Genomic DNA, 24,097 nt, shown 5'->3' with positions numbered 1-24,097 from the left:
GCTCTGTGTCTCTACCAAAACTCATGTGGAATTTTAATGAGATACGTTAAGAGTGGGGAGTGGTGGAAGGTGATTTAATCATGGTGGAGAGTGGAGGGTGTATGCTTGGGGGTGGTGGGGAGGGTTGGATATATTGGGAATTGGAGAGCCTTGGGGGGATTGTGGTGGGGTTGGGACTGAAAGGCAGGGGTGAGTGTTGGATCCTTCACAAATGGGCATTTGAGTAAATGCTGGAATGATTTCAGACATTGGGGCACCTTAGATAACGCATCGTTGTATTTTGCATTATGAGAAGGGCATGAGATTGGGGGGCCAAAGGGAGAATAATATTTTTTGGCCCTGTGTCCCTACTAAAACTCATGTTGAATTGTAATGGGGAATGTTAAATGTGGGGCTTGGTAGGAGGTGGTTTAATCATGGTAGATAATGGGGGTTGGAAGGGGGATGTGGGAGAATGGGGGTTCACGGTACGGGTGGGTGTGAATCATGGGGATGGGTGGCAGATCCTTTACAAATGGTGAAATACAATCTCCTTAATGCAGTCTGTGTGATAGTGAGTTCTCGTGATAAACGAATGCTGTCATGCTGGGTTTTGGAATCACATGGTGCCTGTGTCTCACTTGTGTTATTTTTCTGGGAAAATCTTCCCTTTGGTTTGAGAAAGCTTACCCAGTGCCTGTGCCATCAATGGAACTTGAACGAAATGTATTGTCTTTTACATTTAGGGAGTCATAGGTAGAAGGGATTCAAGCCTTGTCTTAGATGAGACTTGAACTTACTGCATTTGAGTTACTGCTGGGATTAGTGAAGATTTGGGAGACTCTAGGCAAGGCATCATTGAATTTTGCAATGTGAGGAAGAGATGAGATTTGGGGGACCAGGGACAGAATAATATGTATTGGCTCAGTGACTCTACCAAAACTCATGTGGAATTTTCATGGGAAATGTTAAAAGTGGTGGCTGCTGGAAGGTGATTTAATCATGGTGCACAGTGGAGGGTGGATGCTTGGGGTGAGTGGGGAGGTTTTGGGGTATTGTGGGTTGGGGAGTGTTGGGGGGATTGTGGTGGTGTTGGATCTGAAAGACGGGGGTGGAGGGTGGATCCTTCACCAATGTGCATTTGAGTAAATGCTGGAATGATTTCAGACATTGGGGGAACTTAGATTACGCATCATTGTATTTTGCACCATGAGAAGGACATGAGATAGGGGGGCAAGAGGAGAATAATATTATTTGGCTCTGTTTCCCTACTAAAACTCATGTGGAATTGTAATGGGGAATGTTAAATGTAGGGCTTGTTAGAAGGTGATTTAATCATGGTAGAGAATGTGGGTTGGAGGGGGGATGTGGGAGAGTGGGGCTTCATGGTATGGGTGGGGGTAAAACATGGGGATGGGCGGCAGATCTTTCACAAATGGTGAAATACTATCTCCTTACTGCAGTCTGTGTGATAGTGAGTTCTCATGATAAATGAATGCTGTCCTGCTGGGTTTTGGACTCACATTGCCCCTGTGTCCCTATTGTGTTATTTTTCTAGGAAAATCTTCCCTTTGGATTGAGAAAGCTTACTCAGTGCCTGTGCCATCATTGTAACTTGAAAGAAAAGAATTGACTTTTACATTCAGGGAGTCATAGGCAGAAGGGATTGTAGATTTGTCTTGGATGAGACTTGAACTTACTACATTTGAGTTACTGCTGGAATGAGTGAAGATTTGGGAGACTCTAGGGAAGGCATCTTTGCATTTTGCAATGTGAGGAAGACATGAGATTTGGGGGACCAGGGACAGAAAAATATGTTTTCGCTCTGTGTCTCTACTAAAACTCATGTGGAAATTTAATGGGATACGTTAAAAGTGGGTACTGGTGGAAGGTGATTGAATCATGTTGGAGAGTGGAGGGTGTATGCTAGGGTGTGGTGGGGATGGTTGGATATATTGGGGATTGGGGAGGATTGGGGGGATTGTGGTGGGTTTGGGGCTGAAAGGCAGGGGTGGGTGGTGGATCCTTCACAAATGGGCATTTGAGTAAATGCTGGAATGAGTTCAGACATTTGGGGACATTGGAGAACGCATCATTGTGTTTTGCAGTTTGAGAAGCACATGAGTTTAGGGAGCCAAGTGTGCAACTATATTATTTGGCTCTGTGTCCCTACCAAAACTCATGTGGAATTGTAATGGGGAATGTTAGATGTGTGGCTTGGTAGAAGGTGATTTAATCATGCCAGCGAATGAGGGTTGGAATGGGGATGTGGGAGAATGTGGGTTCATGGTACGGGTGGGGGTCTATCATGGGAATGGGCGGCAGATCCTTCACAATGGTGAAATACTGTCTCCTTAATGCAGTCTGTGTGATAGTGAGTTCTCATGATAAATGAATGCCGTCGTGCTGGGTTTTGGAATCACATGGGGCCTGTGTCCCACCTGTGTTATTTTTCTGGGAAAATCTTCTCTTTGGATTGAGAAAGCTTACCCAGTGCCTGTGCCATCAAGGGAACTTGAAAGAATAGTATTGTCTTTTACATTCAGGGAGTCATAGGCAGAATGGTTTGCAGCTTTGTCTTGGATGAGACTTGAACTTACTACATTTGAGTTACTGCTGGAATGAGTGAAGATTTGGGAGACTCTAGGGAAGGCATCATTACATTTTGCAATGTGAGGAAGACATGAGATTTGGGGGACCAGGGACAGAAAAATATGTTTTCGCTCTGTGTCTCTACCAAAACTCATGTGAAATTTTAATGGGAAATGTTAAAGGTCAGGGCTGGTGGAAGGTGATTTAATCATGGTGGAGAGTGGAGGGTGGATGCTTGGGGTGGAGGGAAGGTTGGAATTATTGGGGGTTGTGGAGGGTTGGGGGGATTGTGGTGGGGTGGGGTTGAAAGGGAGGGGTGCGGGTTTATCCTTCACAAATGGACGTTTGATTAAATGCTGGAATGAGTTCAGATATTGATGGACCTCAGAGAACGCATCATTGTATTTTGCAGTATCAGAAGTACATTTGATTGGGGGGCCAAGAGGAGAATAATATTATTTGGCTCTGTGTCCCTAGCAAAACTCACATGAAATTGTAATGGGGAATGTTAAATGTTTTGCCTGGTAGAAGGTGATTTAATCGTGGTAGAGAATGGGGGTTGGGTGGGGGATGTGGGAGAATGGGGCTTCATGGTACGGGTGGGGGTGAAACATGGGGTGGGTGGCAGATCCTTCACAGATGGTGAAATACTATCTCCTTAATGCAGTCTGTGTGATAGTGAGTTCTCCTGATAAATGAATGCTGTCCTGCTGGGTTTTGGATTCACATTGGGCCTGTGTCTCAATTGTGTTATTTTTCTGGGAAGATCTTCCCTTTGGATTGAGAAAGCTTACCCAGTGCCTGTGCCATCACTGTAACTTGAAAGAAAAGAATTGTCTTTTACATTCAGGGAGTCATAGGCAAAAGGGATTCAAGCCTTGTCTTGGATGAGACTTGAACTTACTACATTTGCGTTACTACCGGGATGAGTTAAGATTTGGGAGACTCTAGGGAAAGCGTCATTGCATTTTGCAATATGAGGAAGATATGAGATTTGGGGTAACATGGATGGAATAATATATTTTGGCTCTGTGTCTCTACCAAAATTCATGTGGAATTTCAACAGGAAACGTTGAACTTGGGGGCTGGTGGAAGGTGATTTAATCGTGGTGTAGAGTGGAGGGTGGCTGCTTGGTGTGGGTGGGGAGTGTTGTATGTATTGGGGGTTGGGGAGGTTTTGGGGGATTGTGGTGGGGTTGGGGCTGAAGGACATGGGTGAGGGGTGGATCTTTCACAAATTGACATTTGCGTAAATGCTGGAATGAGTTCAGACATTGGGGGATCTTAGAGAACACATCATTGTATTTTGCAGTATGAGATGGATATGCGAGTGGGGGGCCAAGGGGAGAATAATATTATTGGGCCCTGTGACCCTACCGAAACTCATGTATAATTGTAATGGGGAATGTTAAATGTGGGGCTTGGTAGAAGGTGATTTCATCATGGTAGATAATGGGGGTTGGAAGGGGGATGTGGGATAATGGGGTTCATTTTATGGGTGGGGGTGAAACATAGGGATGTGCGGCAGATCCTTCACAAATGGTGAAATACTATCTCCTTATTGCAGTCTGTGTGATAGTGAGTGCTCATGATAAATGAATGTTGTCCTGGGTTTTGGACTCACACTGGGCCTGTGTCCCAATTCTGTTATTTTTCTGGGAAAATCTTCCCTTTGGATTGAGAAAGCTTACCCAGTGCCTGTGCCGTCATTATAACTTGAAAGAGAAGAATTTTCTTTTACCTTCAGGGCTTCATAGGCAGAAGGGATTCAAGCCTTGTCTTGGATGGGACTTGAGCTTACTGCATTGGAGTTACTGCTGGAATGAGTTAAGATTTGGGAGAGTCGAGGGTAGGCATCATTGCATTTTGCAATGTGAGGAAGACATGAGATTTGGGAGACCAGTGACAGCATAATATGTTTTGGCCCTGTGTCTCTACCAAAACTCATGTGGAATTTTAATGGGAAATGTTAAAGATGGGGGCTGGTGAACGGTGATTTAATCATGGTGGAGAGTGGAGGGTGGAAACTTGTGGGTGGGGGGAGATTTGGGGTATTGGGGTTTGGGGATGGTTGGGGTATTGTGGTCAGGCTTGAGCTGAAATGCAGGGGTGGGGGGTGGATTTTTCAGAAATGGACATTTGAGTAAATGCAGGAATGAGTTCAGACATTGAGGGACCTTAGATAATGCGTCATTGTATTTTGCAGTATGAGAAGGACATGAGATTGGGGGGCCAAGGGACAATAATATTATTTGGCTCTGTGTCCCTACCAAAACTCATGTGGTATTGTAATGGGGAATGTTAAATATGGGTCTTGGTAGAAGGTGATTTAATCATGGTAGAGAATGGGTGTTGGAAGGGGGATGTGGGAGAATGGGGGTTCATGGTATGGGTGGGGGTGAAACATGGGGATGGGTGGCAGATCCTTCACAAATGGTGAAATATTATCTCCTTAATGCAGTCTGTGTGATAGTGAGTTCTCATGATAAATGAATGCTGTCCTGCTGGGTTTTGGACTCACATTGGGCCTGTGTCCCAATTGTGTTATTTTTCTGGGAAAATCTTCCCTTTGTATTGAGAAATCTTACCTAGTGCCTGTGCCATCACTGGAACTTGAAAGAAAAGTACTGTCTTTTACATTCAGGGAGTCATAGGCAGAAGAGATTGCAGCCTTGTCTTGGATGAGACTTGACCTTACTACATTTGAGTTACTGTTTGAATGAGTTAAGATTTGGGAGACTCATTGCATTTTGCAATGTGAGGAAGACATGAGATTTGGGGGACCACAGACAGAATTATATGTTTTGGCTCTGTGTCTCTACCAAAACTCATGTGAAATTTTAATGGGAAATATTAAATCTGGGGGCTGGTGGAAGGTGATTTAATCATGGTGAAGAGTGGAGGGTGGATGCTTGGGGGGTGTGGGGAGGTTTGGCAGTATTGGGGGTTGGGGAGGGTTGGGGGGATGGTGGTGGGGTTCAGGCTGAAAGGCAGGGGTGGGGTTGCATCCTTCACCAATGGACATTTGAGTAAGTGCTGGAATGAGTTCAGACATTGGGGGACCTTAAAGAATGCATCATTGTATTTTGCATTATGAGGAGGACATGAGTTTGGGGGGCCAAGGGGACAATAATATTTCCTGGCTCTGTGTCCCTACCAAAACTCATGTGGAATTTAATGGGGAACGTTAAATGTGGGGCTTGGTAGAATGTGATTTAATCATGGTAAAGAATGTGGGCTGGGTGAGGGATGTGTGAGAATGCGGATACATCGTACGAGTGGGGTTGAAACGTGTGGATGGGCGCAGATCCTTCACAAATGGTGAAATACTATCTCCTTTATGCTGTCTGTGTGATAGTATGTTCTCTTGATAAATGAATGCTGTCCTGCTGGGTTTTGGACTCACATTGGGCCTGTGTTGCAATTGTGTTATTTTTCTGGGAAAGTCTTCCCTTTGTATTGAGAAAGCTTACCCAGTGCCTGTGCCATGACTGTAACCTGAAAGGAAAGAATTGTCTTTCACATTCAGGTAGTCATAGGCAGAAGGGATTGCAGCCTTGTCTTGGATGATAATTGAACTTACTACATTTGAGTTACTGCTTGAATGAATGAAGACTTTTGGAAACTTTTTAAAAGGCATGTTTGTTTTTTTCTCTGTGAGAAGGCGATGAGATGTGGGGGTGTCACGGTCAGAATAATATGGTTTGGTTGTGTTCGGTACAAAAACTCATGGGGAATTGTATTCCTGACTGTTGTAGGTGGGGCCTTGTGAGAGGTGATTTAATCACGAACGGGTTGTTGGCAGGGGTGGAAGGGAAAACAAATGGGGAGGGTGGTGAGGAGTAGGCGGGCAGTAGGGTGGTGTTAGGGTGGTGGGCAGTAGAAAAGGGCAGTAGCCTGCTGCAGAGTCAGAGGCTCATTGGAAACCTCTACTAGGGCAGTGCCCCTGCGGATTTGCAGGGTGTAGCCCCCATGGCTGCTCTCATGGGCTAGGCTGGTGTTGAATGTCTGTAACTTTTCCACACTTAGAGTGCAAGCTGTTGGTGGGACTATGAATCTGGGGTCTGAGGATGGAAACCTCCTGCGTGGGGCCTCCAAGCCCATATATTTTTTTCCACACTGCCCTAGTAGAGGTTTTCCAAGAGGGTCTGACTGCCTCAGGCTTCTGCCTGGAAACAGTGGGGGTTGGGGGTGGTAGGGGGCAGATATTTCACCAATGGTTAAGCAACATCTTCTTGATGCTGACCTTGTGATAGTGAGTTCTCAGGAAATCTGGTTGTATAACAGGGTTGTATAACCCTGTTATGCAATGTGTGGCACCTTTTTCCTCTCTCTGTTGTTTTTCTACTTCTGCCACATAAAACATCCCATTGCTGCTTGGTCTTCTGGTATGATTGGGAGACTTCCGGAGTCCTCCTAGAAGCAGAAGCCTCTATGATTTATTTAAAGCTTGCAGAGCCATGAGCCAATTCAACCTCTTTTCTTTCTGATTATACAGAAAATTTGTGCTGTGAAGTGGAGCTATGAAATGCCTTCAAGGCCATTTCCCTGTTTTCTTGGCAATCAGCACTAAGCTTCTTTTCAGGCAAATGTTTGAAGCCTGCATGAATTTTTCTCCTGAAATGGACTTTTCTTCTTTTACCACATTGTCAGGCTGTGACACATGAAATGACAGCTGAAAATGTAGAAGCAGGTTGAGAAGTGTGTAATGGCCAGAGGTTGGAGAGTTTGGAGGTCTTCGAAGGAGACAGGAAGATGAGAAACAGTTTGGACCAGTGCAGAGACTTGTTAAATAGCTATAATTAGAAAGGTGACAGAAGGATGGACAGTGATCACCAGGCTTAGAAGGTGTCACATGCAAATGAGGAGCTTTCTGGGACCAGCAGCCAAGGTCACTCTAGTTTTTTCCTTAGCAAAGAACGTTGCTGCATGATGCCTCTAAACTAGAGACCTGTGTAACTTTGAACTTCAGGGTGATAATTTAGAGTGTATCTGGTGGAATGAAATTTTAGGCAGCAAAGCTCAAGAGGTGTCCTGTCTGTGTCAAAGAGCCTGTGGTCCTATATGTGACCAAAGAAATGACCTCATGGTGAAACTTATATTTAAATGAGAAGGACAGCTTAAAAGTTTGGAAAGTTTGTGGCCTGGCCAACTGGTCAAAAAGTTGATTATCAGTGGGAAAGTTCAAGAAGGCTTCAGAAATTTGCATAAAATGAAGTTCATTGCTATTATCCAATACAATGTTAAAAATGACTTGAAGGCATTTCAGAGACTTTTGCAGCAGCCCTTGCTGTCACAGGCCCTGATGCCTGGGAGAAAAGACTGGTTTCCTTCTCCAGCCCCATGGCCCCGCTGCTGTGTCCATCCTCAGGACACTGCTGGCTGCATTCCTGAAACTCCAGCTCCAGCCATGGCTGAAAGATGCACCTGTACAGCTTGGGTCACTGCTTCAGAGGGTGCAAGCTGCAAGCCTTGGTGGCTTCCACATAGTGTTAAGCCAGCAGGTTCACAGAGCACAAAACTAGAGGCTGGGGATCCTTTGTCTAGACTCCAGAGTATGTTCAGAAAAACCTGGGTATCCAGGTTGAAACCTTCCCAAGAGGCAGAGACTCCTTTACTAGGGCAGTACAGAAGGAACATATAGGGTTGGAACCCCCATGCAGGAAGGCACGATTCTGCAAATGCCAGATTCATAGACTCACTAACAGCTTGCACCCTCATTGTGGAAAAGCTACAGGTACTCAACACCAGCCCAGCCCATGAGGGCAACTGTGGAGGTTTGACCCTGCAAAACCACAGGTGCAGAGCTGCCCAAGGCCTTGGGAGCCTAGGACTCATACCCCTGTGCTCTGGGTGTGGGATCTGCATTCAGAAAAAATGATTTGGAGCTGTAGGATTCAATGACTGTGTTGCCAGGTTTTTGACTTGCATGGGGTCTGTAAGTCCCATCTGTGTTTTCTGCTTCTTTCTGGCAAATTTTTTCCTTTTGTCTGGGAATACTTATGCAATGCCTGCACAATCATTGTACCTTGGAAGTAGTTAACTTGCTTTGTATTTCAGAGGCTCGGGGGCAGAAGGGACTGTAGCCTTGTCTCAGAAGAGACTTTGGGCTTTGGACATTTCAGTAAATGCTGGAATGAGTTAAGACATTAGGAAACTGTAGAGAAGGCATCATTGTATTTTGCAGTGTGAGAACAACATGAATGAGATATGGGGGAAAGGGTCAGAATAATATGATTTAGCTCTGCATCCCTACGAAACTCATGTGGAATTGTAATGAGGAATGTTAAAGGTGGGGCCTGGTGGAAGGTGATTTAATCATGGAAAAGCGTTGGAGGTTGGAGGTAAGGGTATGTGGAGAATGGGAGAGATTATTTTGTTGGTGGGAGTGAAAGATGGAGGGGCACAGATCCTTCACAAATGGTTAAACACTGTCTCCTTAACGCTGTTCACATGATAGTGAGTTCTCTTGATGATTTTGGAGCTGTGAGATTGAGTGAATATTGTCCTGCTGGGTTTTGGACTTGCATTGGGCTTGTGGGCCTATTTGTGTTATTTTTCTGGGAAATTTCTTCCCTTTGGATTGAGAAAGCTTACCCAATGCCTGTACCGTCATTGTACCTTGAAAGAAAAGAACTCCATTTTAAATTCGGGGACTCATAGGCAGAAGGGACTGTGGCCTTGTCTCAGATGAGACTTTGAATTTTTTACATTTGGAATGAGTTAAGACTTTTTCAAACTTTTGTCATAATTGTATTTTGCTCTGTGATAAGGACATGAGATTCTGGGATATCAGGGTCAGAATAATATAGTTTGCCTCTGTGTCCCTATGAAACTAATGTGGAATTGTAATCCCTAATGTTGAAGCGGGTGACAGGTGACTTAATTTTGGATAGCAGGTTGGTGGTGGTGCAAGGTAAAAGGGATGGGTAGGATTGGGAGGAGTGGGTTGGCAGTAGGGTGGTGGGAGGGTGGGGGATGGTAGGAAGTGGGAGTAGCCAGTTGCAGAGGCAAAGCCTCGTGGAAAACCTCTACTAGGGCAGTGCACCTGTGGCTTTGCAGGTTTTAGCCCCTCAGCTGTTCTCATGGGCTGGGCTGGTATTGAGGACCTGTAGCTTTTCCACACTGAGGGTGTGAGCTGCTGGTGGGTCTATGAATCTGGGGTCTGGAGGTTGGTGGCCACCTGCGTGGGGACTCGAAGCCCATATTTTCATTCTGCACTTCTGTAATAGAGGCTTTCCAAGAGGCTCTTCATCTGAAGGAGGCTGCTGCCTGGAAACAGTGGGAGTTGTGGGTGTGGGTCAGATCCTTCATCAATGTTTGAGCACCACCTTCTTGATGCTGACCTTGTGATAATGAGTTCTCATGAGATCTGCTTGTATTGTTGTACCCAGGCGAGTTAAGGAAATGCCACACTTTGAGACGGATTAAGAGTCCTTTATTAAGCTGGCAGCCAAAGAGAGAGCTAATGCTTAAAATTCTCTCGGCCATGAGGAAGGGGCTCGATTAACTTTTATACCTAGGTTTAGGAAGGGGAGGGGGACTCAAATGTAATAATTCTACAGAAGTAAAAACATGCAAGAATCAAAAGAATCAAAATGGTTACAGAGTGATAAACAACTTAAAAGACAAATGGTTACAAGAAGAGCAATGGTACGAGGTGCAAAGTTCTAAATCTTTCATTATAATTAGATATAGGGTCTATGCTGGGCAGGAACTGAAGGTTTTATGTTGTTATCTCTTGGAGAAAATTCCTGGGAACTTCATACATTGTTGGTGTTAGTACCTTATCGGTTAATTGGGCTCTTTTGAAATGCTGAGGATCTGTTTACCTAGGCCAACTCCTTACCAAAGGGGGTTGGGTGAGGAGCTCTTAGTGTCTTGTAAATTAAGGGGTCAATTGGAGTTTGTCTGGCTTTCCTAGCTAGAGAGAGTCTTATTTACAGGAGAAGCAAGGCTAGGTGATTAAAGAGACCAGCAGAACAAAATTCAAAGTAACGAGTTAAAGTAAAAACAAGGTTAGGCATTTCAGTACAATAGGGCATGACACTTTTTTCCTTTCTCTGCCTTGCTCCTGCTCCTGCCATATGAGACATCTCCTTGCCCCTTGACATTCTGGTATGATTGGGAGGCTTCCTGAGTCCTGTCAGATTCAGAAGCCACTGTGCTTCCTTACAGCCTGCAGAATCATTAACCTATTACCCCTTTTCTTTATGATCATGGAGAAAATTATTACTGCAAAGTGGATCTATTAAATGTCTTCAAGGCCTTCTCCCTAATGTCTTGGCAATCAGCACTCAGCTCCTTTTCATTCAAGTGTCTGAAGCCTTCTTGAATTTTCCCGCTGAAAATGGGCTTGTCTTCCTTTACCACACTGCCAGGCTGCGACAAAGATAGTGATAATGTAGAAGCAGGTTCAGAAGGGGGTAGCAGACAGAGTTCAGGAGAGTTTGGAGGGCTTTGAAGACAGGGAGATGAGGGAAAGTTTGGATCTTTGTAAAGAATTGTTAAATACCTGTGATCAGAAGGCTCACAGGAAAATAGTAAAGATCAGGTTTAGAAGGTATCAGATGAAAATGAGGAACTTACTGCAAACAGGAGCCAAGTTTACTTTTGTTTTGCTGTAGCAAAGAACGTGGATGCACAGTGACCCTGCCCTGGAGATTTGTGAAACTTTGAGCTTGAGGGTGATGACTTACTGAGTATCTGATGGAATGAACTTCTGGGCAGCAAAGCTCAAGGGGTCAAGGGGTGTCCTGTCTGTATCAGAGAGCCTGTGCCCTTATGTGTGACTGAGGAAATGATGTCTTGATGGCTCTTACATTAAATGAGTCCCAACTCTTATATTAAATGAGAAACAGAACGCAAAAGTTTGGAAAATTTGCAGCCTGGCCAAGTGGTCAAAAAGAAAAGCTGATTTTCAGGGGAAAACTGAAGAAGGCTTCAGAAATTTGCATGAAAAGGAGCCCAGTGCTAATAGCCAAGACAATAGGGAAAAGGCCCTGAAGCCATTTCAGAAACCTTGGCATATGATAGCCCTTGCTATCATAGGCCTGGGGCCCAGGAGAGAATAATGGTTTTCTGGGCCAGTTCCATGACCCCCCTCTATGTGCAGCCTCAGGACACTGCTGCCTGCATCCCTGCAGCTCTAGTTCCAGCCATGGCTGAAAGATGCACAGGTACAGGTTGCATCACTGCTTCAGGGGTGCAAGCTCCAAGCCTTGGTGGCTTCCACATAGTGTTAAGCCAGCAGCTGCACAGAGCACAAAACTAGAGGCTTGGGAGCCTTTGTCTAGACTCCAGAGTATGTAGGGAAAAACCTGGGTGTTCAGGTACAAGATTTTCCAAGAGGCAGACCCTCATGGGAAACCTTTACTAGGGCAGTACAGAAGGAGAATATAGGGTTGGAGTTCCTAAACATGGAGGCACCATTCTCCAGACCTCAGATTCATAGACCTACCAACAGCTTGCACCCTCAGTGTGGAAAAGCTACAGGCACTCAACACCAGCCCAGCCCATGAGGGCAGTTACGGGGAATAGACCCTGCACAGCCACAGGTGCAGATCTGCCCAAGGCCTTGGGAGCCCAGCCATCACATGCCTGTGCTCTAGATCTAAAGATGATTTGCAGCTGTAGGATTCAATGACTGGCCTGCTGGGTTTTTGACTTGCATGGGGTCTGTAAGTCCTTGGACATTTCAGTAAATGCTGGAATAATTAAAGTCATTGGGGGACAGTAGAGAAGTCATCAATGTATTTTGCAGTGTGACAAGGATAGAAGAATACGAGATTAGGGGATCAAGGGCCAGAATAATATGATTTGATTCTGTGTCCCTACCAATACTCATGTGGAACTGTAGTGGGGAATGTTAAAGGTGGGGCCTGGTGGGAGGAGATTCAATCATGGAGAAGCATGAGGGTTGGATGTAAGGGTGTGGGGAGAATGGGGGAGATTATTTTTTGGGTGGGGTGAAAGATGAGGGTGGGGGGGCGGATTCTTCACAAATGTTTAAACGCTATCTCCTTAACGCTGTCTGCATGATAGTGAGTTCTCTTGATGATTTTGGAGCTGTGAGATTGAGTGAATACTGTCCTGGTGGGTTTTGGACTTGCATTGGGCCTGCAGTCCCATTTGTATTATTTTTCTGGGAAATTTCTTCCCTTTGGATTGAGAAAGCTTACACAATGCCTGTACCATCGTTGTACCTTGAAAGAAAAGAAATCCCTTTTAAATTCAGTGACTCATAGGCAGAAGGGACAGTAGCCTCTTCTCTGATGAGACTTTGAACTTTTTACATTTGGAATGAGTTAAGGCTGTTGGAACTTTTGAAAAGGCATGATTGTATTTTACTCTGTGATAAGGACATGAGATTCTGGGATATCAGGGTCAGAGTAATATGGTTTGGCTGTGTGTCCCTATAAAAATTCATGTGGAATTGTAATTCCAAATGTTGAAGGTGGGGTCTGGGGGAGATGATTTAATCATGGATTGGAGGTGGTTGGGGGTGGAAGGAAAAGGATTGGTTAGGGTAGGAAGGAGTAGGCTGGCAGTAGAATGGTGGGTGGGTGGGGGGCAGTAGGAAGCAGGAGTAGCCTGCTGCAGAGGTAAAGCCTCATGGAAAACCTCTACTAGGGCAGTGTACCTGTGGCTTTGCAGGGTTGAGCCCCTGCAGCTGCTCTCATGGGCTGAGCTGGTGTTGAGTGCCTGTAGCTTTTCCACAGAGGGTGTGAGCTGCTGGTGGGTCTATGAATCTGGGGCCTGGAGGGTGGTGGCCATCTGTGTGGGGGCTCCAAGCCCATCTTTTCCTTCCACACTTCCCTAGTAGAGGTTTTCCAAGAGGCTCTGCCTCTGCAGCAGGCTTCTGTTTGGAAAGAGTGGGAGGTGGGGGTGGGTGGTTGATCCTTCACCAATGTTTAAGCACCATCTTCATGATGCTGACCTTGTGATAGTTCTCATGAGATCTGGTTGTATAATAGGGTGTGACACCTCTTTCCTCTCTCTGTCTTGCATCTACTCCTGCCACATGAATCATCTCATTGCCCCTTGACATTCTGGTATGATTGGGAGGCTTCCTGACTCCTCCCAGATTCAGAAGCCACTATGTTTCCTTATGGCCTGCAGAATCATGAGCCAATTAAACCTCTTTTCTTTATGGTCATAGAGAAAATTAGTAGTGCAAAGTGGAACTATTAAATATCTTCATTTAATAGTTTTACCCTAATGTCTTGGCAATCAGCACTCAGCTTCTTTTCATTCAAGTATCTGAAGCCTTCTTGAATTTTCCCCCCGAAAATGGATTTGTTTTCATTTACCACATTGCCAGGCTGTGGCAAAGATAGTGAGAATGTAGAAACAGGTTCAGAAGGGAGTAGCAGACAGAGGTCGGGAGAGTTTGGAGGGCTTCGAAGACAAGATGAATGAAAGTTTTGATCTTTGAAAAGAATTGTTAAACACTTGTGATCAGAAGGCTCACAGGAAAACGGTGCAGTGTCCAGACAAAAGCATCCCAAAAAGGCAGAACCTTGTATGAAACCTCTACTAGGGCAGTGCAGAAGGAAAATATGGGATTGGAGCCCCCACACTGGAGGCCACCATCATGCAGACCCCAGATTCATAGACCCCCCAACAACTTGTATCCTCAGTGGGGAAGAGTCACAGGCACTCAACACCAGCCGAGCCTATGAGGGCAGCCACGGGGCATAAACCCTGCAAAGCCACAGGTGCCAAGCTGCCCAAGGCCTTGGGAGCCCAGCCCTCACACACCTGTGCCCTGGATGTGGGACAAGGTTTCAAAAGGGGTGACTTTGGAGCTGTAGGATTGAATGACTGTCCTTCTGGGTTTGGAGTTTCATGGGGCCGGTAAGTCCTATGTATGTTTCGTTTTTTCTGGCAAAATTCTTCCTTTTGGCTGGGAATGCTTACCCAATGCCTGTACAAGCATTGTACCTTGGAAGTAGTTAACTTGCTTTATATTTGAGAGACTCATGGGCATAAGCGACTGTAGCCTTGTGTCAGATGAGGTGTTAAGCTTTGAATATTTGCATAAATGCTGGAATGATATAAGATCTTATTGCGGCGCTATTCACAGTAGCAAAGAGTTGGAACCAACCCAAATGTCCAACAACGATAGACCGGATTAAGAAAATGTGGCACATATACACCATGGAATACTGTGCAGCCATAAAAAATGATGAGTTCATGTCCTTTGTAGGGACATGGATGAAACTGGAAAACATCATTCTCAGTAAACTATCACAAGGACAAAAAACCAAACACCGCATGTTCTCACTCATAGGTGGGAATTGAACAATGAGAACTCATGGACACAGGAAGGGGAACATCACACTCCGGGGACTGTTGTGGGGTTGGGGGAGGGGAGAGGGACAGCATTAGGAGATATACCTAATGCTAAGTGACGAGTTAATGGGTGCAGGAAATCAACATGGCACATGGATACATATGTAACAAACCTGCACATTGTGCACATGTACCCTAAAACCTAAAGTATAATAAAAAAATAAATAAATAAATAAATAAAAAATAAAAAATTAAAAAAAGATTTTAGGGGACCGTAGGGAAGGCATCATCATATTTTGCAATGTGAGGACATGAGATTTGGGGATCCAGGGACAGAATAATAAAATTTAGCTCTGTATCCCTACCAAAATTCATGTGGAATTGTAATCAGAATGTTAAAGGTGGGGCCTGGTGGAAGGTGATTTAATCACGGTGGAGAGTGGGGGTTGGAAGATGGGGGGAAGGGAGAATGGGGGAATTATGGTGGGGCTGAGGAATGAAAATTGGAGGTGGGGGGTGGATCCTTCATAAATGATTAAAGGCTATCTCCTTATTGCTGTCCTTGTGATAGTGAGTTCTGTTCATGGTTTTGGAGCTGTGAGATTGAATGGATACTGGCCTCCTGGGTTTTGGACTTGCATTGGGCCTATGGTCCCATTTGTGTTATTTTCCTGGGAGATTTCTTCTCTTTCGATTGAAAAAGCTTACCCAAAGCCTGCACCATTATTGTACCTTGAAAGAAAAGAACATCCTTTTAAATTCAGGGACTCATAGGCAAAAGATATTGTAGACTTGTCTCAGATGAGATGCTGAATTTTTTACCTTTGAGTTAATGTTGGAATGAGTTAAGACTTTTGGAAACTTTTGAAAAGGCATGAATATATTTTGCTGTGTGAGAAGGACATGAGACTGTGGGGGATCAGGGTCCAAATAATATGATTTGGCTGTGTTTCTTTACCAAAACTCATGTGAATTGTAGTCCTTAATGTTGGAGGTGGGGCCTGGCTGGAGGTGATTTAATCATGGATGGGAGGGGGCCAGGGGTGGAAGGAAAAGGGGTGGATAGGGTGAGGGGTAGGTTGTTAGTGGGGTGGTGGGAGGGTGGTGGGTAGTAGAAAGGGGGTGTAGCCTGCTGCAGAGGCAGAGGCTCATGTAAAGTCTCTACTAGGGCAGTGCACCTGTGGCTTTGCAGGGTGTAGGCCCCATGGCTGCTCTCATGGGCTGGGCTGGTGTGGAGTGCCTGTAGCTTTTCCACTCTGAGAGTGCAAGCTGTTGGTGGGTCTATGAATCTGCGGTCTGGAGGATGGTGGCCTCCTGTGTGGTGGCTCCAAGCCCATATTTTCCTTCTGCGTTGCCCTAGCAGAGGTTCTCCAAGAGGTTCTGCCACTGCAGGAGGCTTCTGCCTGGAAACAGTGGGCGGTGGTGTGGGTGGATCCTTCACCATTGTTTAATCTTCCTGATGCTGATCTCCTGAGTGAGTTCTCATGAGATCTGGTTGTATAACTGGGTGTGGCACATCTTTCCTCTCTCTGTCTTCTTCCTACTCCCGCCACATGGAACATCTCATTGTCACTTGGCCTTCTGGTATGATTGGGAGGCTTCCTGATCCTCCCAGAAGCAGAAGCCCCTTGCTGCCTCTACAGCCTGCAGAACCATGAGCCAACTAAACCTCTTTTAAAAATGATATTACAGAAAATTTGTACTGTAGAGTGGAGCTATGAAATGCCCTCAAGGTCTTTTCCTCATTTTTTTTTACTATTAGCATTTTGCTTCTTTTCTATGCAAATACCTGAAGCCTTCTTGAATTTTCCCCCTAAAAATGGACTTTTCTTTTCCCACATTGCCAGGCTGCCACAACGATAACTGAAAATGTAGAAGCAGGTTCAGAAGTGGGGAATGACCAGAAGCTGCACAATTTGGAGGACTTGGAAGAAGAAAGAAAGATGAGGGAAAGTTTGGACTATTGTAGAGTCATGTTAAATTAAAAGGTGACCATAGAGACTTGTTACATAGCTATAATTAAAAGAGTGACTGAAGGAGGGACAGTGAAGGCCAGGCTTAGAAGGTCTCAGATGGAAATGAGCAACTTATTGGGAACAGGAGAAAAAGTTACTTTTTTTTGCCTTAGCAAAGAACTTGGCTGGACGGTGTTCCTGCCCTGGGGACCTCTGAAACTTTGAACTTCAGGGTGATGATTTAGGGTATATCTGGTGAAATGAAGTAGGCAGCAAAGCTCAAGAGGTGTCTTGTCTGTTTTGAACAACCTGTGGCCTTCTGTGTGACTGAATAAATGATCTCAAGTTGAAACTTATATTTAAATGAGAAGCAGGGCTTAAAAGTTTGGAAAATTTGCAGCCTGGCCAAGTGGTCAAAAAGAAAAGCTGATTTTCAGTGGGAAAATTCAAGAAGGCTTCAGAAATTTGCATAAAATGGAGCCCAGTGCTAATAGCTAAGACAATATTTAAAAGGCCTTGAAGGCATTTCAGAGACCTTTGCAGCAGAGCTTGCTGTCACAGACCCTGAGTTCTAGGACCGAAGAATGCTTTCCTGGGTCAGTCCCATGTTCACGCTGCTGTGTCCATCCTCAGGACACTGCTGCCTGCATCCCTGCAGCTCCAGCTCCAGCTCCAGCCATGGCTGAAAGATGCACAGGTACAGGCTGCATCACTGCTTCAGGGGTGCAAGCTTCAAGCCTTGGTGGCTTCCACATAGTATTAAGCCAGCAGGTGCACAGAGCACAAAATTAGAGGCTTGGGAGCCTTTGTCTAGACTCCAGAGTATGTAGGGAAAAACCTGGGTGTTCAGGCAGAAGCTTTTCTAAGAGGCAGAGCCTCATGGGAAACCTTTACTAGGGCAGTACAGAAGGAACATATAGAGTTGGAGCCCCCACAGAGGGATGCACGATTTTCCAGACCCCAGATTCATAGACCCACCAACTGCTTGCACCCTCATTGTGGAAAAGCCACAGGCACCCCACACCAGCCCGGCCCATCAGGGCACCTGTTGGGGATAGACCCTGTACAGCCACAGATGCTGAGCTGCCCAAGGCCTTGGGAACTCAGCCATCTACCCCTGTGCTCCAGATGTGGGATATAGATTCAGAAAAGATGATTTGGGAGCTCTAGGATTCAATGACTGGCCTGCTGGGTTTTTGACTTGCATGGGGTCTGTAAGTCCCATCTGTGTTTTGTGCTTCTTTCTGGCAAATTTCTTCCTTTTGGCTGGGAATGCTTACCCAACGTCTGTAAAATCATTGTACCTTGGAAGTAGTTAACTTGCTTTGTATTTCAGAGGTTCATGGGCAGAAGGGACTGCAGCCTTGTCTCAGATGAGACAGACTTTGGGGGACTGTACAGAAGGCATCATTTTATTTTGCAGTGTGACAAGGATATGAGATTGGGGGGAACCCAAGTCAGAATAATATGATTTGATTTTGTGTCCCTACCAGTACTCTCATGGAACTGTAATGGGGAATGTTAAAGGTGGGGCCTGGTGGGAGGTGATTTAATCATGGAGTAGAGTGGGTGTTGGAGGTAGGGGTGTGGGGAGAATGGGGGAGATTATTTTGTGGGTGGGGGTGAAAGATGAGGGTGGGGGTTGGATTCTTTATAAATGGTTGAACACTATCTCCTTAATGCTGTCTGCATGATAGTGAGTTCTCTTGATGATTATGGAGCTGTGAGATTGAGTGAATACTGTCCTTCTGGGTTTTGGACTTGCATTTGTGTTATTTTTCTGGGGAATTTCTTCCCTTTGGATTGAGAAATCTTACCCAATGCCTGCTTGAAAGGAAAGAAATCTCTTTTTAATTCAGGGACTTACTGGCAGAAGGGACTGTAGCCTTGTCTCAGATTAGACTTTGAAATTTTTACATTTGGAATGAGTTAAGTCTTGGAAACTTTTGAAAAGCCATGAATGTGTTTTGCTCTGTGAGAAGGACATGAGGTTCTGGGGTATCAGAGTCAGAATAATATAGGCTGGCTCTGTGTCCCTATAAAACTCATATGTAATCCTTAATGTTGGAGGTGGGCCAGGTGGGAGGTGATTTAATCTTGGATGGGAGGTGGTTGGGGTGGAAGGAAAAGGAGGGGTAGCATGGGGAGGAGTAGGTCATCAGTAGGGTGCTGGGATGGTGGGGGCTAGTAGGAAGGGGGAGTAACCTGCTGCAGAGGCAGAGGCTCATGGGGAACCTCTACCAGGGCAGTGCACCTGTGGCTTTGCAGAGTGTAGCCCCCATGGCTGCTCTCATGGGCTGGGCTGGTGTGGAGTGCCTGTAGCTTTTCAATATGGAGGGTGTGAGCCGTTGGTGGACTTATGAATCTGGAGTCTGGAGGATGGTGGCCTCCTGTGTGGGGTCCCAAAGCCTATATTTTCCTTCTGCACTGCCATAGTGGAAGTTTCCTAAGAGGCTCTGCCTCTGCAGGAGGCTTCTGCCTGGAAACAGTGGGCGTTGGTGTGGGTGGAGGATCCTTCACCAATGGTTAATCTTCTTGATGCTGATCTCCTGATCGTGAGTTCTCATGTGATCTGGTTGTCTAACAGGATCTCGCACCTCTTTCCTCTCTCTGTCTTGCTCCTACTCCTGCCATATGAAACATCTCATTGCTGCTTGGCCTTCTGATATAGTTAGGAGGGGCCTGATCAGTGTGGGCCTGCTCAGTGGACCTAGTCAGTTGGGACTTGGTGAGTGAGGCCTATTTAGTGGGGGGTGGTCAGCAGGGGTCTGCTTAGAGAGGGTTTCATTAGAGGGATCTAGCAGTGCAGGTCTTGGTGAGTGGGTTCCTAGTGGCAGACAAATGTTTGGTGTCTGGTCAGTGCAAACCTGGGCTGTGGGACTTGGTCAGTGGAGACCTGGTCAGCTGGGGCTTAGTGGTGGCCTTGTCAGATTGGGCTGGGTTGCTGGTGACCAGGTCAAGGGGTGCTATTCAGTGGCGGCCTGGTCACATGGGACCTAGTCAGCAGAGGCCCTTGTCAGTGGGGCCCTGGTCAGGGCAGGCTTGTCAGTGGAACCTAATCAGTGGGGGCCTGGCCAGAGAGGACTTGATCAGTGGTGGCTTTTGTAGCACTGGTCTACGGGGTGACCTGGTCAGCAGGGATCTGAGCAGTGCATGCCTGTTCAGTGGGGCGTACTCATTAGTGTCCCAGTCAGGGACATCTGGTCACCTCAGGCCTGGTTAGTAGGGGCCTGATCAGTGGCAGCCTATTCCCTGGAGGCCTGGTCAGTGAGGCTTCATCTGTGGGGCCAGGAAATGGGGTCATGATCAGTGGAACCTGATCAGTGAGGCCTTGTCAGTAAGGTCCTCATCAGTGGAGTCCTGGTCATTGTGGGCCTGACAGCGGGAATCTAGTTAGTGAGGCCTGGTGATGGGGGTCTAATCAGTGAGGGTGTGGTCAGGGAGGATCTGATGTGCTGGATCTGGTCAGCAGGGACCTGGTCAGTGGGGGCTGCTGAGCACTGCTGGGAGATGTCAGGGGAAATGCATGTTATCGAGGAGCCTGTGGACAGCTGGGATGGCCCAGTGATGTTCAATGGCCCAGTCAAAAGTAGACAAAGCAGGTGTTTGGATGGACCTGGGAGATCTTGCTCAGAGATTCTGACAGGACAAAGGTAAAGGAAGGGCCAGAGTGGCCGGAGATATGGTCACAGTCTGTGGGCTGCACAGGATGGAAGAGGTCAGGGAACAGGCAGGGTGGGCAGCTGGGTTTCAGGGAGAGGCAGGTGCATGCTGGGAGGTCAGACCCTGTGAGGGCTGTGGGGGCATCAGGTGGGGTGGGCTCTGGGTGCACCCTCAGTGCACTGGGCAAGTCTTGGCCGAGGCTCCCTGGACCCTGGCCGGGTGGTATGGTCACTCCCTGGGGGACTGTTGTCAGGAGCTGGCCACCCACCCTGGGTAGCACTGTCCCATCTCAGGACTGGACTTCCTCAGATCCTGCAGAGGGCAGAGCCTCCAGCCGAGGAGAGGCAGCCCCTTGGTGCAGCCTGAGCTCTCCATGGGCCTGGAGCATCCCCTGCCAGCCCTGCGCTCCCTCTTCTCCCAGGTCTCGCTTTTCCAGGGTCAGCCAGCGGGGAGGCCCCATCCTCCCTTCCCTGTGTGTCTCCTGGGCTGAAACTTGCAGTGCACTGGGACAGGGATGAGGCTTCCCTCAGGCCCATTTAGGGAGGGGACTGGCTCCCAGCCTGGCACAGGTCCTCAGCTCTGCCTTGGTTGCCTTAGAGTGAGATGGATCAGTCAGTGCCCTGCAGGTAAAGGTAGGAGACTGTCCCTGCTGTGTGTGAGGCTGGTCTAGGGATGGAGTACTTAATAGGTCCTCCCAGTCTGTCAGGCTTGGGCGGCCCTGTACTGTCTCAGGACTCAGAAAGTCCAGTCCTGAGATGGGATGATGCTGCCCAGGGTGGTCAGCCAGGGCCTGACAGCAGTCCCCCAGGGAGTGACCATATCGCCCAGCCGGGGTCCAGGGAGCCTGGCCTGAGACCTGCACTGAGGGTGCGCCTGGATCCCACTCCACCTGATGCCCCCACAGCCCTCACAGGGCCTGACCTCCCAGCATGCACCTGCCTCTCCCTGCACCCCAGCTGTCCACCCTGCCTGTTCCCTGATTTCCTCCATTCTGTCCAGCAGGATGGGATGTGCATGGGGGCAGCCTGTGTGCACATTTCATGGCAAGTAGGAGTGACACACCATCCCTGGGAGGCACATTGGTTCCGGCCAAACCTGGCCCCAGAACTCTGTCCCTGAGGTGGTTTTACCAAACCCAAACCCAGAACTGTGGTTGTGGCTCAGGGGTCAGCACTCACTAGTGCCAGGACACTACTGGGGGGCTGGGACCTGACTAAAGCCCATGGTGTCTGTGGCCTGAGGACAGGGTGTCTTGGGGCCATAAGGACAGGCCACAAATGGCCATTGGGTCATAGGGTCTGAGCCCCAGTGTTTGTCCTTCCCTGGCTCCTTCTGGTTCAGTCCCATCAGTGCCCTGGAGCCCAAGACCCAGCATCCAAACTTCCCTCCAGGAATCCTGGTGGCCCGGCTTACTTTGCCATATTTCATCTGAGAGCAAAAATGTCAGATCCAATGCACAGAAAAATGGCTCAAAGTGCTTAAGACTAGAAGAAATCTAGGAGCAGCAAGAAGGTAATGTGGAGAGGGGAGGACCTCCATGGGACCTCCATGACCGGTGTCTGCAGAGCCAGTGATACAGGCACCCAGTGCTGTGGCCTGGCACCACCTCTCAGAGAGTGGGTAGCACACTGTCCTTACCTGGGGGACAGCAGGCCTGGTCACCGGCTTTTCTACCTGTCCCTGCAAGCATCGTGTTGCTGGAAGAGAATCTCATGCCAGAGCTTGGACCATGCCTTGCTCAGGGGTTAGAGGTTGTCTCCTGGTGACCTAAATGAAAAAATAGGTCCAGATCATTGTTCCCATGGAGCCCAAGGTTGGAAACCTCTGGAATACTCTGGCCCCTGATCCTCCCCGGGGACCCCTGTGGCCTATCTCACCAGAGCACTCTTCCATCTGTAGATGTCTCGGCTGCTCTACAAGGGAGTCCCATTTCAGGTGTGGGGCTGGGCAAGGTCACTCCTGCTGGATGTCTAGAAATTAGAAGCCAAGGACCTAGGGAAATACCAGGTACAGCCTTTCCACCCTCATCCAGAACAGGACAAAGAGGCCAGGTGATGTCAGGAGCCCAGTTCTCCAGCTGGAGGGAATGTCAGCCCTGCAGTGGGAGCAGGGGCCCGTCGCACATCCTAGGCACAGATGGTAACGTAGGCACCGGAGGTATGCAGGGATTGGTACCCCTCCCTGTCTTCAGAAAGAAGCCAAACAAGGGGCTTTCTGCAGAATGAAACCTCCTTTCCTTCCAGAAGCACTGCTGACTGTTTGGTGGTTGCCCTTGTGGCAGTGAGACTTTTGTCTTTTCTGAGGTTGGGCTGGTTTCTCCTCTTGGCCCTGCCCTACAGACCACAAAGGGAATCAGCAAGAGGTCCCCAGCAAACATCCACAGATGGCCCTGGACATCAGCCACATTCTGAGAAACATGTCATGTTCTGGGAGGGCTAAGGCAAGAAATATGGCCTATGGGGCTGGAGGATCCCAGGGCAGGTGCCACAATCCAGAGCTGTGGGGGCTTCCCATGGGAATTGGGAGGTCCCAAGGCAGAGGCAGGAGTTCCACAGGAGGAGTCCCAGAGCCACCAAGCGCTCTCCTGGCCCAGGGAGCAGTCAACACCATGGACTGAGCACCTACTGGGCTCCAAGCTCTGGGCCAGGCTGGGGCATGTGGGGCCAGGAGGGAGCTCGGAGTGGGAAATGGAGAGACAAGTGTGCTCAGAGGGCACCCATTTCTGGGTGTAATGTGGTCCTGAGATTCTGGCTGGGAAGTGCTTCCAGGGTTTCATATGTGTTATGGAGCTGCTTCCTCTCCCCAGCCTCACCCTGCAGGAATCCCAGGGAATGTATTGCCACCATCTTGGAGCTCAGTGCCCTCATAGTGTAACAGCACCAGCAGATCTGCCTGTGCATGGACTTCCTGTACTACCCATTCCTGAGGGGTGATGATTCTGCAGGGCCTGTGACCTGGTGCACAATTTTAGACACCATCATCCTGCAGCAGCACTGCACCCTCACTAGCCAGGGTGTTGATGACTTCCTCAAGGCCAAGGCCACGTTCAAGATTTGGGACTTCAGTGATGCACTTGTGCTGGGTAAGGTGGCTTCTCCAGGATCTTAATTCAGGAGGTAGAATGGAGCTTGAGGTTAAGTGTCTGATCAAAGAACTTGAACTTGATCTGGAGGGCTCTGGGAAGCCATGGAAGGTGCTGGATAAAGGAGGGACAGTCAGATATGTTTTAGAGATGACTGTAGAAGGCTGCCTGGAAGGAGTGAACAAGAGCCAGGAGACCAGGGAGGGAGCTTGTGGGGCAGGTCTGGAGATGGCAAGGGAGGGATCCTGTCAGTCTTCAAGGACTGTCTCAGGTTACACTCAGGTGCCCTCAGAGCTAGTGTGTTCAGAGGTCTTGTCTCCAGGATGAAAATGGGAAGGAGTCGTCAGATGAGGACATATAAATGGAGGCTGGCATCTTCATGAGTACCAGTGGTGGTCCCGGTGTAGGTCTCTCCATCCAGGGACATAGTGGATGGACATTACATCACTCCATTCTGCCCTTCCTTTCCCTCCTCTCATTCTCCCGAGGGCCTCACTGCATGAGCACTGTCCAACCTCTGGTGCTGAAG

The 24,097-nt window shown here is 47.7% G+C and overlaps 1 protein-coding gene across 1 annotated transcript in view; it reads left to right on the top strand.

Moving 5' to 3' along the window:
* The window catches only part of LOC129461060 (ankyrin repeat domain-containing protein 18B-like), a 119,727-nt gene that overhangs the window by 91,841 nt on the left and 3,789 nt on the right, over positions 1-24,097 (top strand).

This window comes from Symphalangus syndactylus, chromosome 1 (assembly GCF_028878055.3).
Source record: "Symphalangus syndactylus isolate Jambi chromosome 1, NHGRI_mSymSyn1-v2.1_pri, whole genome shotgun sequence".
NCBI lineage: Eukaryota > Metazoa > Chordata > Mammalia > Primates > Hylobatidae > Symphalangus > Symphalangus syndactylus.
Note: the sequence above shows the minus strand (reverse complement) of the source record. Positions and strands in the feature narration are given on the sequence as shown.